This window comes from Oryctolagus cuniculus, chromosome 2, assembly GCF_964237555.1.
Source record: "Oryctolagus cuniculus chromosome 2, mOryCun1.1, whole genome shotgun sequence".
In the NCBI taxonomy this organism is placed as follows: domain Eukaryota; kingdom Metazoa; phylum Chordata; class Mammalia; order Lagomorpha; family Leporidae; genus Oryctolagus; species Oryctolagus cuniculus.
The window spans coordinates 44,406,304-44,421,440 of NC_091433.1; the positions used below are offsets into that span (position 1 = coordinate 44,406,304).

At 41.5% G+C, this 15,137-nt stretch overlaps 1 protein-coding gene and 1 pseudogene across 5 annotated transcripts in view; one reads left to right on the top strand and one right to left on the bottom strand.

Annotated features, from left to right (window-relative positions):
* The window catches only part of MSRA (methionine sulfoxide reductase A), a 412,643-nt gene that overhangs the window by 340,643 nt on the left and 56,863 nt on the right, over positions 1-15,137 (bottom strand). The gene's annotated exons all lie outside the window — the stretch shown is intronic.
* On the top strand, positions 10,224-11,344 carry LOC100347965 (SH2/SH3 adapter protein NCK1 pseudogene; annotated as a pseudogene).

A 15,137-nucleotide genomic window follows, 5' to 3' on the forward strand; every position in this document is an offset into this window, starting at 1 on the left:
AGGAAATCAAACAGCAAGGTCACTGTCTCAGGAGCACCAAGTCAGGTCAGTGACTTCAGCCATGAACTCATGCTTCCCTCCTTTCTAGCCATCACAGTGAGTGAGGAGGTGGTGAAGGGACAGCAGTTTTTCTGTCCCAATTCTCCCCAACAGATCTTGGCTTTACTTAAAAATCGATGCTTTCATTGTTTTGTATATTTTCTATTAATTCATTAAGGCATTACCACGTATCAGCTGTGTTCTAAATGCTGGGGATATAGCAGTCACTAAATCAAAGTCCTCGTCCACACAACACCAGTCCAAATTCCTCAAACTCATCAGACAGATCTCTGGGACCTGCTTAACGATGACCTGGATCTCCTGTCTTCAGAAGAACAGAGCTTATGTGTCAATCTTTCAGAAAACTCAGAAACTTTCCTGACCACTCCCTCCACCAAGTCCCACATCTAATTAGTTACCGGATTTGTTTCCTAGGGCTGCAGGAACAAATTACCACAGATGTAGTGTCTTAAACACAGAGATTTATTTACTCACAATTCTGATAGAAGTCAAAAATCGAAGTACATAGCAGTAGCTCAACAGTATGTTATCATGGAGCACTGCAGGTTTCCTGTGCAATTTGTAGCAAAATATTACACACACACATAGCATTTGTTCCCCCACTGTACTCAGGACAAAGATCTGAATGCCTTGCTCTCCACTGTATCCCAAGCTCTTAACATAACACCTAGAACATGGTAAATCCTCAAAAAAATCTGTTGAATGAATATTATTTGAAGTAAAATTAAATATAGCTGAATCTACATGAGGCAACTAATTCGTCTGAGACACGTGGTGATGGGGATGATATTAACCTAAGGCAGCCTAGGAATTTTAAACACTGACAGAGATTTGAAAGATCCTTAATCTGCAGCCACCCAAGTATAGTGGCTCAGTGGGGGCCCAATAGAGGCTCAGAGATTGAGAAACTGCCACTCATGCAGCATGATAGCTTTGGAAACAATGGTGTCACCAATACAGAAGAAAAGCTTCTGACTCCTTCATTCATTCAACACTTATTGAGTACCTGCCTTGATCCAAGTACTGCTCCAGAGACTGAACATCCCCACACCAAGACACTTCCAACCACAGTCACATACCTTTATTCGTGTAAATAAGGCATGATATGTTAACAATACACAAGAAAAACAAAAACAAAAACACAACAGCAACAAAAAAACCCAATACTCCTTCCCAGTGATGACCCCACAAGAAAAGAGATGGGCAAATCATAAATGGAGTTAACCAGGAATCTATTTTATTCATCTCAAGAATCCAGCAACCTATTATTTTGGCTTCTACAATTGGCAAAGAATAATTGGACCCCTGTACCCATATGGGAGACCTGGAAGAAGCTCCTGGCTCCTGACTTAGGCCTGGCCCAGCCCTGGCCATTGTGGCCATTTGGGGAGTAAACCAGCAGATGGAAGACATTTCTTTCTCTCTCTCTCTCTCTCTCTCTCTCTCTCTCTCTCTCTCTCTCCCCCCCTCCCTCCCCCAACCCTGCCTCTGCCTCGCCCTCTCTGTAACTCTTTCAAATACATGTCACACATGAAATGGTATAACACTGCCATAAGGGAAGAAATCAGTGTGGAGGTTTGATTGAATGGAATGATTTATGTTCACAGGTCACATTCACATTCTAGATAGCCCTGAATTTGTCACTGAGTACCCCCTGGACATCATTCTCCATACAATCACGCGCCACGCTCACACAGCCACATGGTACCAAGAAATGATGGAATCCAGGTCCAAATTATCAAAATGAATTCCATCACAGCCACAAGACATTATGTCCTGCATATAAGAACTGTCCCTGCCCCCAGTCCTGCTGGTGGAGTAAGATGCTCCACTGAGTCAAAAAGCAAACGAAATTCTCAGACTTGCTTGCCTGTTACTCCATAATGAAGAGGTAGTTAAACCAGAGCAGGTATAAAGCAAAACCATGTAATTCAACCATGTCATATACAAATGGTTGAATACAGAAGGATCATTTTTCAAATACTTGAAAGGCTGCCACGTGTTGGAATTATATTTTTGAGCTAGATGACCCCAAAAGATAAAAGAAGGAGCTGCAGGTGAAAGTAATAGAAAGAAAGATCACAGCCTCACAGCTCAATAAAATAACTTACCAAAATAGCATGGGTCAGCCAGAAGTGAGAAGTTGAGATCTCTATTGTGAAAAGTAAGACAGTCACTTGACACAGATTCAGCAAAGGAGATGCAAGGATCAGAGAAGTGATTTTGTGAGATAATATTTAAGCTATCCTCCAAACATGAGAGACTGTGACAAAGTACACAAAACAACCACAGAGAACTTCAAAAGCACTCATCAGACACCGGTATGCGTGAGACGTGGAAGCTCTCATCTATATTGTTTCCCTCAACTAAGTCGCTCACCCCGCTCCTAGCAGGTAGTGCTCTGATGCACTGACTTACAGTCAAATCTTTCTGGGCTCCAGAAACTCCCAGATAGGAATTTTAGTGGGCAATAAAATAGGATAGCAATTACAGAATAAGCGGCAAATCTCCATCATCCACACCCTTGAAAACAAAAGCATCCAGAAATAATTAAGAATTGAGTAATATAAAACAGAAAAAAAAAAACTGCTTCTATTATAACGTGAACAAAAGATACACTGAAATAGGCCAGATCTTGCCTACTGCAAACCCCGCATCAAATAGATATTACCTAAATAATTTGGAGGGTGCTAGAAGGAACAAAGAACCCAAATGTGAGCCTCATTGAAGGCAATGTTGTCACACTGGGCAGCAGATCAATAAACGTCTGTGAGCCGTGTGAATTGTGTGGCTGCAATCAGACTTGGCCTCCCATCTGAGAGCCAGGGACAAACTGAAACCTAGGATCCTGGGAGCCAAAGACGTACACCCGACCAAGCGCCACTGTGGTAATTATAGCATATACATATACCTTGTATGTGCAGAAGCCAGAAATTGTGGTAACCAGTCTTTCACTGTGCTAGGGGTGTTAAAACCAAAAGCTAGGTTAGGCAGACCACGTTGAGACTGGTTTTGGCATTTGATCTGGTGCCATTTGATCACTATTCTGGCCATAAGAAAAGAGAAAAGATGGCAAATGAACATGAATGACTTCATCCCTTCATTAACATTCCTCAACATATAAACTGAACTATGAATTGTTTCTACATAGTATGACACAGTTTCAAGATGCATGTTTAAATGCTAAAAGTACCTCACAAGGAAAAAAGAAAGCAGTTATGCTCTTTAATCTTTCAGTACTCCAAATTTAAATTTAATTTAAATTATATTAAAATAAAACACTGAGGAGGGAGGCAAGGGTTAAAACTGATTTGGCCTTATGATGTTGAATGTGGTTCCTGTGCCAAAGTACTTATTTTAAAGGCAGGCACTATATGCGTTTTATCTCCTGGACTTAATTTGGGTTTTGCTATGCTCAACAATTTTAATGCCAAGAGGAAGAAACTAAGTGAGAAAGGGAATGCACTGGTCTGAACCTGAAGAGTTCATCTAATTGAACTGAAAAAATTAAAGCTCTTCTCCATCTGTTCCATACACCTGCTGATGGAGCACTACCACAGGTAGGGAGGAAATCCATCAGAGACCAGTTATAAATAGATTTTTATTTCATCTGCTAAAAGCTTGGCAGCCGGGGTGGGAGGGCTGCCTACACTGGCAGCCAGGCAAAGCTCAGTGCTGCTTTTATGTTTAAGTGAAAGGAATAGAGACAGAGAACTAAAAAAGAGAAAAGAAGAAAGAAAGAAAGAAACAAAACACAGCGTATTTCCCAACAACTCATTTGACAACTAACCAACAGTTATTAAGTTTGTTTAAAATGTGTCAGGTATTTCTGATAAGTGCTGGGAAGATAGAAGGATCAATCACACTCCCTTATGAGGATGGTGCAGAATCTCATGGGAAACAGGTTTAGCAATCACTTCGAAAGCAGAATTTCTATGTACAGACTTCCCTTGTAGCATTTCTAAAATGAATCAAGAATGGGAAGGGCACAGAAACAGCATTGAGGCCATGACTCTCAGAGGATAGGGTGGATGGAAATTCTGAATATGCCAAAATATAAACCAGAAAATAAGTTTGTGTGTGTGGAGGACAGAAACCAGCAGCTCCAAACCACAGACCATCAAAAGAACCAGAACAAGCAAGAGGTGTTCAGGTTTCTCTTTCTGGGTGGGGGTCACAAGCAGAAACTCCTCCTCAGGACCCCTGTAGCCTCTGCAATGGCACCACATCCCCAGGAGGAGGTGAGCGAAGGGCAGTTAAACTGAATGAATCAACAGCATGGGAAAGGATCAAAGGATCTTGCTTTTTGGGTAGAAAATAGAACCCATGCATATCTCAAGAATATTTAGATCACAGACTCAGGAGCAATATGTCAGAGATTATATTTCCAAGTAGTGTCATTGAGAAAGAGGGGGGCAGGAGAGAAAATGAGTGTTTTTGTCTCCCTTTCAGAAGTGTGGGCTTCGGGAAGCTGCTCTGATACTCCTCGAGAACATTGATGATATTATCAAGAAGGTAATGACCCACTATTCAGTCGCCACTAAGGACAACAAGAGAAATGGGACTGAACTGTGGCGAGGGAGAATTGGGTTAAATATGAGGAAGGATTTCCTGATAGCAGAGGTTATTAAACACTTAAAAGAGAAACTAGAGATCAGGGAAGCTCTCTGGAGCCTTTTACCAAGCAGAATAGCTTAGCAACTACCTGGGGACGGTTTGGGTACAGTTCTGCCTGCTCCTCTGGCCTTTATGTGTGCTCTAACTCATCCATGCTCTAACTCATCCATCGGTCTGGACGAGACATGCTCAGCCGGGTAAACTACTATCACACTTATCCATGATGAGCTCTCAGAAGGAGAAAAAGTGTTAAGAAAAATGGCAAAGGCTCCCTGGGGAGTAAAACTCATTTTTCTTCATTTTAGCAGCACACTGGGTTTTGGTGGTTTTCTTTTTCCTTGTTTCTGTTGTTGTTGTTAATACTTAAACAGCCAAGCAAAGTTCAGCTCCACTGACCTGTTATTCCGAGCACTAGAAAGGGTCTGGGAGGAAGACTGAGCATGGAGTCAGAGATGCCCAGAAGGCATTCTAACATTCTGGAGTCTTTAGTTTTTTGTTACGTTATACTTGGGAGTATATTAAGAAAATATTCAACACAGTCTCATATTCTGAGATCCATGTTCTCTACAACATATGAGTTTACTGTCCGTCTAAGAAAGCAGGCTTTTTAGACCAGGAGACCAGACCCCTCGGCCTCTCCTGTCATTAAAGTCATCCTGTTGGGTTGCATCTCCTTGTTTGTGGACTTTCCTCACCATCAAGGCAGAGGTTATGTTCTGTACATAACAGTATCCTAAGCACTTGGTCCTAATGGACTCCACTACTAAATGAATGATGATGGACTGACAGATTGAATGAACGAACGAATGGAGGATGGAGGATTTACCTAAGGACACAGTCCCAAGTAGTGCATGGAGGAGCCGCTGTAACAGAAGCACCTTGCTATTCTCCCAGTGACTCTACCACAGAGTAAACAAATGTGAAATAGTGGCAGCTGGAAGCAGAGGGCTTGATTTGAACCTTTATGTTTCCATTGACTAAGTCAGGCACTTCACTTCTGGGCTGTGATCTTCCCACCTAAAATGTGGGCATATGGGGTTGGCATCGTGGAACAGCGAGTTAAACTGCCACCTGCAACGCCAGCATCACCTATAATTGCTGGTCTGAGTCCTGGCTGCTCCACTTCTGATCCAGCTCCCTACTAATGTGCTTGAGAAAGCAGTAGAGGACAGCCCAAGTATTTGGGTGCCTGCCACCTCTGTGGGAGACCTGGGTGGACTTTCAGGATACTGGCTTCAGTCTGGCCCAGTCCTGGCTGTTGAGGCTATGTAGGGAGTGAACTAGTAGACTGAAGATCTCTTTCTTTCCCTCTCTCTCTGATATTATGCCTTTCAAGTAGATAAAATAAATATTTTTTAAAAATCTGTGCACTTTAAAAAAAAAGTGTGTATCTTCTGTTTGTCAAAGAGTTGCAGTAACTCGGACAATACAGAAGAAAGAATCTGTAATTAAACAAATGGTAGTTATTATCTGTGCATATTTATTTATTAAGGTTTTCCATCAGATTTTTAAACAAATGGAGGAACTGAACAGAGATGGTGATTGGCACCACATACTGATTGCAGGGACAAAGTCAGTGAGTGAAGGAGGGACAAATCATTAGTAAGGGGACACTTCCACTGACTTTTTTTTTTTTTAATTTGACAGGTAGAGTTGTAGACAGTGAGAGAGAGAGAGAAAGGTCTTCCTTCCATTGGTTCACTCCCCAAATGGCCGCCACGGCCAGTGCTACGTCGATCCGAAGCCAGGAGCCAGGTGTTTCTTCCTGGTCTCCCATGCGGGTGCAGGGACCCAGACACTTGGGCCATCCTCCACTGCCCTCCTGGGCCACAGTAGAGAGCTAGACTGGAAGAGGAGCAACCAGGACTAGAACCCAGCGCCCATGTGGGATGCCGGCACTGCAGGCAGAGGATTAACCAAGTGAGCCAAGGCACCAGCCCCACAATGACTTCTATTGTACTGTCAGAGGCTTACCCGGTGCACTAAAGAACAAACAAGTGCATCCAGGCAAGCATGGGTGGAGCAAAGCATGTGGTCACTGTCCTTAAAAAAGGCAAGCTTGCAAGGTCAAGATCAGGAGGCTCACTTTATAGGTTTGTGTTTGCAACCCTAGGCTTCCTTCAATTTCTACCTTGAACTTTTTTTTTTTTTTTTTTTTTTTTTTTTTTTGACAGGCAGAGTGGACAGTGAGAGAGAGAGACAGAGAGAAAGGTCTTCCTTTGCCGTTGGTTCACCCTCCAATGGCCGCCGTGGTTGGCGTGCTGCGGCCGGCGCACCGCGCTGATCAACTATAATTGTGGCAAGCTATCATCAGATAGGCCAGATGGCCTGAGAATCCAGAATCCCTACTGGTCCTCAAAGAGAGTACACGCTCTCACTCAGACTTTAAAACAGGTATGTAATTATCAAAGCAGTTCCAGATAAATTCGTAGTCACTAGTGGGGAAGGGAGAGGGAGTGCTGTGTACCACATACAACATCCACTGGTCTCCTTGGTTTCTGTATCCTCTGTGTGTTCTTTTGTTTTGCAAAGTGATTTGGGAGATTAGGTGGGTTTTGTTTAGGCAGGACAGCCTTGAGCAAAGTTGATGAATAAGTGCTACTTGATTGCACAACAAAAGATACAGCGGAGCCTCAGCCACAACTCAATTCCACTTGCCCCAACAGTTTGAACTTCTCAATTAAGTTATTTTGTTAGCAAGACTACCGGTTAGGGAGAGCAGAAAGTGCTTATTGCAGCGAGATCATTCACTGTATAGAAATCACTGTAATCAGATCAACAGAACATTCTTTCCAAGGGCTCAAGAACTCCCATTGGGTAACGCTGCAGATGCAGTGGGAATGTGCCCATATTATTGGTGTGCTGTAAGGGGCTGTGCAAGTGCCAAAACGAAACTTCACAACAGTCTTTAAATCGGTAATTGGCGCCTGGGAACCAGCAATCCACCCAAGACTTCAAGTTGACCCAAAGTCCACAAGGAAAGTAAAAAATGTTATCCTCTAGATATTAATTAAGGGAATAAATTCTGGAGCAATTTGAAGAAATATTAGTCCTAATAGCCTCCTCTGCCTCATCCAACAGCATAGACAATAAGCATCACCACTAAAATCATTTCTAAAAATGTAAGCATTCTAATTTTTCAAACACATACACAGTTTATCTCAAAAGTTGCCACACGGAAAATTTTTTAAAACACACACAAAGATTGAAAAGATATTTTCCATCCATATAATAATGGGTTGGTATATAAAATGCATTACAAAATTAATAAAAACAAAACAACTCAAAAGAAAACTGTGCCAAGGGTGTGAATACAGAATACACAGGAAAGGAAATCTCAATTGACATTATATAAAGATGATCAATCTCATGAAGTAATCAGCTATGCAAATAACAAGTAAGTAAAAGATTTCTTGCCCATCAGATTACCCAAAACTGTTATATCTGATATTACCAAGGAATAGTGAATATGCAGTGAGACGAAAGTTTTGATACCCAAGTGCAGGGATGTTAACTGGTGCTTATGCTTGTAACAAAAACCAGCCATTGTCAACTAAAGTTTACATATTCAGCAGTTGGGCTCCATTTCTAGATCTTCCCCTAGAGATCACACATATGTGCAGTAGACATGTGCAGGGATGGCATGATAGCATGGTTAGCAAAAGGCAAAGATCCCAGCGTCCATCCACAGAAGAATGATGAACTATAATAAAATACTCTACCACATTCAACCTATGTTAGTAACTTGGATAAATCCCAAAAATATGTATTCTCTTTGCAAAGGAATAATAATAATAATAATAAACCACTTTATATAAGCTTTAAAATATTAGTGTTTTGTTTGTGGTTATGTACTCTTATATATGCAGTAATACCATGAACACATGCATGCAAATGTTCTACATCAATTACAGGCATGTGAAGATAAGGGTTTATATGCTTAACATTTTATTCTCTTTTTCTTCAGAAAAAAAGATCTGAAGCAAATAAATATGGAGTTTGTTCATTCTGCATAACAGGTTTTCCAGTAGTTAGAGTTTGAAAGTTTTTCATAATTAAAAATTCTAAGGCATATGAAAATCATGTATAACCATAGTCTATTGGCATACACAGCTGAAAAGCAAGGGGAATTAGGTACGTTGTCATTATCCATCACCATCATGTGCTTGGAGCAGCTAAACTAGATAATTATCACTTATGTTTGTGTAATACCTCTCAGCTAAATTGCTTTCAGGCACATTATTTAATATTCCTGACAATCCTTTGATATAGTATTACAACAGCCATTTTAAGCTAAGAAAAGAGCTTTAGAGTTGTAGAGATTTTCCCAAAACCACCCAACCGGTGAGTCAAGTGAAGAATGTCCAGCCTGTGGCCCATAGAAGGCCCTGACAAGGCTATCATAGGTGGAACTTGTGTAAAACCACCACCTGCAGCACCAGCATCTTCAGATCCCACTCCCTGCTGATGCGCCTGGGAAAGCAGCAGAGGATCACCCATGTGGGAGACCCAGAAGAAGCTCCTGGCTCCTGGCTTCGGTCTGGCCTAGCCCTGACCGTTGTGGCCATTTGGGGGGTGAACCAGTGGATGGAAGACCTCTCTCTGTAACTCTGTCTTTCAAATAAATAAAATAAATCTTTAAAAAATAATAAATTTTCAAAATAAATAAAATAAAAATTATAATATTTTAAATCATTTATTCAACGTGCTAATGATAAACACACAGGTGGGGTCTTCAAAAACGTCACAGAAAATGCATATTATGCAAAAACTATGGATGTCTTTTTTTTTTTTTTTTTTTTTGACAGGCAGAGTGGACAGTGAGAGAGAGAGAGACAGAGAGAAAGGTCTTCCTTTTGCCATTGGTTCACCCTCCAATGGCCGCCGCACCGCGCTGATCCGATGGCAGGAGCCAGGAGCCAGGTGCTTTTCCTGGTCTCCCATGGGGTGCAGGGCCCAAGCACCTGGGCCATCCTCCACTGCACTCCCTGGCCACAGCAGAGGGCTGGCCTGGAAGAGGGGCAACCGGGACAGAATCCGGTGCCCCGACCGGGACTAGAACCCGGTGTGCCGGCGCCACTAGGCGGAGGATTAGCCTAGTGAGCCGCGGCGCCGGCCATGGATGTATTTCAAAACAATTGTTTAGCAAAATAAGCTTACCTTTTAATTCGATTTTTCCCACAGGTTTATTAAAGTACATTCATACTAATCTTTAGGAAGCTGGCGATTAGAAATAGTGCTCAGTCCCTAATTTGATCATTAAATGTGTTATCAAACACACAACTAGCACCAACATAAGCTAAATCTAAGGAATACACCACTCAGGCACTGTCAAAAAGCTTGCACCAACCATAAAAGTAATAATAACATTATTGCACTTGACCACCCAGTCCAGCAGTAAGAAGGCATTCCTCCCCACTCCACCACACCATGGGTTGAAAACAGAGGCAAACACGGTGGCAGAGCGTGGACCTCATGTCCCAGTGGCCGTAGCAGCAGGCACAGCCGCAGCCCAGCACCCTCCTCAGTGCTGAAGCTGAGAAAAGATGGCAAAAGAAGTGGTGATGGTAGCCAAATTTGACAATGTGGCCCAACAAGAACAAGAGCTGAACATCCAGATGAATGGGAGATTATGGCTTCTGGATGATTCTAAGTCCCAGTGAAGAGTTAGAATTTCCATGAATAGAACGGGTTTTGTGCCTTCTAACTATGTGGAAAGGAAACTCAGTGCATAAAAAGAATCTATTGTAAAAAGCATAAAGGGCAATTCAGACATTGGAAAAGTGAAAAGAAAACCTAGTGTGCCAGAGTCTGCATCTCCTACTGATGACAGCTTTGTTGACTGGAGGGAATGTCTATGACCTCAACTTGCCTGGTTATGTGAACGTCAACTACATGGCTGAGAGAGAGGATGAATTATCACTGACAAAAAGGTGACTGTCATGGAGAAATGCAGTGATGGGTGATGGCAGGGTAGCTACAATGAACAAATAGGAGGTTGTTCCCTTCAAACTATGTAACTGAAGATGATGACAATCCTTTGAGTGACCATGTGGGAGAATTTATCAGAGAAATTAGCAGCAGTCATCCATAACTTAAATACCAGGGAAGTATTGCAAGTGGTACGGGCTCTTTACCCATTCAACTCATCCAATGATGAACTTAATTTTCAGAAAGGAGATGTAATAGATGCTACTGAAAAACCTGAAAATGACCCAGAGTGGTGGAAGTGCAGGAAGATCAATGGAATGGTTGGCTGGTCTGGTGCCAAAAAACTATGTTACCATCATGTAGAATAATCCATTAACCTCAGGTTTGGAACCTTTACCTCCACAGTATGATTACATTAGGCCTTCACTCATTGGAAAGTTGGCTGGCAACCTGTGGTATTATGGCAAAGTCACCAGGCACCAAGCAGAAATGGCATTAAATGAAAGAGGGTGTGAAGGGGATTTCCTCATTCATGATAGTGAACCTTCATCAAATGATTTCTCTGTATCACTAAAAGCATAAGGTAAAAACAAGCATTTTAAAGTCCAAATCAAATGTCTACTGTATTCAACAGCATAAATTCAGCACCATGAAAGAATTTATAGATTACAAAAAGGTACCAATGTTTACAAATGAACAAGGAGAAAAATTATATTGTGTCAAGCATTTATCATGAAAGTGCTTCTCAGAAGTGACTGTTCTACAGCTTTAATTCATCATGCAATTGAAGACTGAGAAAACGCTGGGCCAGTCATACTTGATTGGAAATTGCTATTTCTAACTCCATATAAGAAATGACTGTATATAACTGTTTTACTATAACTCAGCTCTTATACATATACTATGCATGTAATGCATTCACATAGAACAATTCCTTATCTTTGGTCTTCTGTTATTTTGCTTTTCACTTTTTTTCCTTTTTGCTTCTAACATTAAGGTTTTGTATTTTGAAAAAAGTCAAATACAAATCAAAAGTCTTTATATGGAAGAATTCCTTTATTGCTATTTGTTTACTTCTTTGTAAAGGCATCCTGTTCTGCTATGGTTTCTCTTCATATAAAATTACTATATCTATATATAGCATACAGTAAAATAAATTTCTTGGAGAATATTAATCTTTTCTGTGACTAAATAGCAATAATACATGTAAAATCAGAATTTTTTTTTCATGTATTGTATTTGCCATATGGCATTGAAAATACCAAGTATAATATTGTGTCTACCATTATTTAGGAAGGAAGGAAAGCAGGCATTTGGTACAGTGGTTAAGACACCACCTGGGATAGCCATGTCCCACATTAGAAACTAGAAGCAGGCCAGACTAACTCCATCTTAGATTAGACCTCTGACTCCATCTCACAGTTCCCTGCCAACACATACACATTACAGTTCCCTGACAGTATGTACACACTGAACAAAACAGAATTTAAGTCCAATTGTAACAATATTTGCCAACAGACTCTAAGATTTAGGCTCTGACAAAAACAAGAAGTCCCATTAAGACTGCCCTTGCTTTCACAATAGCTGTATAGTGTATTGTACACAATAGTGTATAACCACTACAGTTGCTGTTTAAAGATGATGCAATAATGATATGTAGCACTCCTAGACTGCGAGACCTTAGAGGCTTGGTCTCTCTCCACCAACGCTTCCCTTTGCTGGGAGCTTCTGTGTTTCTGACTCAAATAAAGCTTTGTTTCTCTTCCCACCCTTGTATCTTGTCTCGTAAATTTTCCTCAACTCTTGGACAACCCAAATCCAATCCACAAAATTCTAACAAGAGTGCCCAGGTTCAAGTTCTAGCTCAGCTCCTGATTCCAGCTTCCTGCTAATACACACCTTGGGAGGCAGCAGGTGATGGTTCAAATGCTTGAGTCCATGGCAACCAAGAGAGACCCAGATTAAGTCCTGAGCTCTGCATTGGGGAAATGAGCCAGCAAATGGAAGACATCTCACTCTCGTGTGCTCACTCTCTCTCTGCTTTTCAAACAAATAAGTGAACAAAATTTTTTAAGAATAAAGAAATTACCCACTGAACAATAAAGAAAAAACAGACTGGTAAGAAAAGGTATAACATTCGTATCCTCCATATCCTGGAACAAAAGGACAGCAGGCCTCTGAAAGCTGGAAGAAATAATGGGGAAAAGTACCAAATTTAGCAACAGTCATAAACCTACATAAAGGTGAATGAACCTCAAATGGAATAAATCTAAAGAACTCTATAACAGGACACATTATAATCAAATTTCTTGAAAAGTAAAGACAGAAGGATTTTGAAAGTACAGAGAGAGAATGACATCTTATCTCTAAGGACACAACAACTGAAACGAGAGGAGCAGATTTCTCATCAGAAACACAAAGGCAGAAGAAAAGGGCGCGACATGCTTCAACTGCTCAAAGAACAGAACTGCTACCCCAGAAGTCTACGTCCAGCACATAGGTCCCACAGGAGTGAAGGAGAAATCCACCCATTCTCAGATGAGGGAAAACGAAGAGATTGGCTGCCAGCAGACCTACCCTAAAAGAATGACTGAAAGAAGTTCTCCAAGGAAAAATGGTAAGAATGTGCAGGAACCTACTTTGTGTTAAAAATGAAATACGACTATTATATCCTAGAATAATGTATAAATACTATTTTATGGGGGCTGGCGTTGTGGCATAGTGGGTAAAGCCACCACCTGCAGTGCTGGCATCCCATATGGGCGCCAATTCAAGTCAAGGCTGCTCCACTTCCAATCCAGCTCTCTGCAATCACCTGGGAAAGCTGTAGAAGATGGCCCAACTGCTTGGGCCCCTTTACCTGTGTGGGAAACCCAGAAGAAGCTCCTGGCTCCTGGCCATCTGGGGAGTGAACCAGCAGATAGATGACTTGTCTCTCTCTGCCTCTACCTCTCTGTAACTCTGCCTTTCAACTAAATCTTTTTTTTTTAAATACTATTTTATGTAATTAGAGTATTGCCCTGATTAACACCCACACAAAACTCTACACTATAAAATACTGACACAAGCTACATGGATGGACCATGAAGACATTATGAAGTGAAATAATCCAGTCACAAGGGGAACTACTAAATGATTCCACTTACATGAAGTCCCTGAAGTAGTCAAGTTCATAGAGACAAAAAGCAGAACGGTGGTTGTCAGAGGCGTGGAGAAGAGAGGAATGGGGAATTAGTGTTAAGGGTACAGAGTGTTAGCTCTGCAAGATGAGGATTTCTGTGACTGAAATGGTGGTGATGGCAGCGTAACAGTACTTAATGACATTGAACTGTGTGCTCAAAAATAGTTAAGATCAGGGCTGGCATTGTGGCGTGGCTGCTTAAGCTTTTGTCTGTGCTTGCCATAATCCCCTATGGGTCCTAGTTTGAGTCCCAGTTGCCCCATTTCTGATCCAGCTCCCTGCAAAGGCACCTGGGAAAGCAGTGGAGGATGGCCCAAGTGCTTGAGGCTTTGCCATTCACAAGGGAGACCTGGATGGAGTTCCAGGCTCCTGGCTTTGGCATGGCCCAGCCCTGGCCATTACAACCATTTGGGGAGTAAAACAGCAGATGGAAGTTGTGTGGTGTGTGTGTGTCTCTTTCTCCTCAACTCCTTGCTAGCATCCACTCCCGCCCTGTAACTCTGCCTTTTAAATAAATGAATGAAGCCTTGTTTTAAAAAAAAATACTTAAGTTTGTCAAGTTTATGGTATACATATTTTGCCAATTTTTTTTTTACCATTTATTGAATACTTGCTGGATACCAGACACTGTGCTAAGAACTTTGCAGATATTCCCCTATTTCTCCTCCCAACAAATTTTGAGGAAGCTAGCATGATTCCTGTTTTACAGATGAAGAAACTAGATTTACCTAACTTGACCAAAGTCCCACAACTAAAAACAGCAATCAGAAGTCAAACTCAGGTTTGAATCCTGTAACCCTATGATGGTAAAGAACTATTTGTTTGAAAAGCAGCCTTCCCATGAGTACAGGTAGGTTAAAGCCCTCTTGGGTCTCTGAGAATAACGCAATCTTCTCAAGTAAGGGACAATAGCTTAGAGTGGCTAAATGGGACAAGAGATATATGGGGAGACAAGGAGGGCATCACTACGAAGGGACTGATTTCTTCAAAATTTTCCACAAAACCTCAAGATCCATATATTAGCGGTATTCTAAGTACACAGGACCATGAGACTGACTATAAGAGAGAGAAATTTCATTCTTAGAATGTTATGGACTATGGAATACACTCCGGTAAAATTTTCAATTTTCTACTTGCTTTTGGAGAAACAAACTGAGCACAACCATGGCCACACTTTCCAGTGGAGCCCTGCAGGGTTGGTGCTATTAGTCCCAACCTGTTGGGTTTCAGAATAAACTCCTAACTTGTATACTCTCTGATCCTTTTCTTCCAGAATTTCTTCTCACTTAGCTTTTCCTATTCCACCACGGTCTCGGAACTCTTGCAACCACATTTCCTACACCACCTA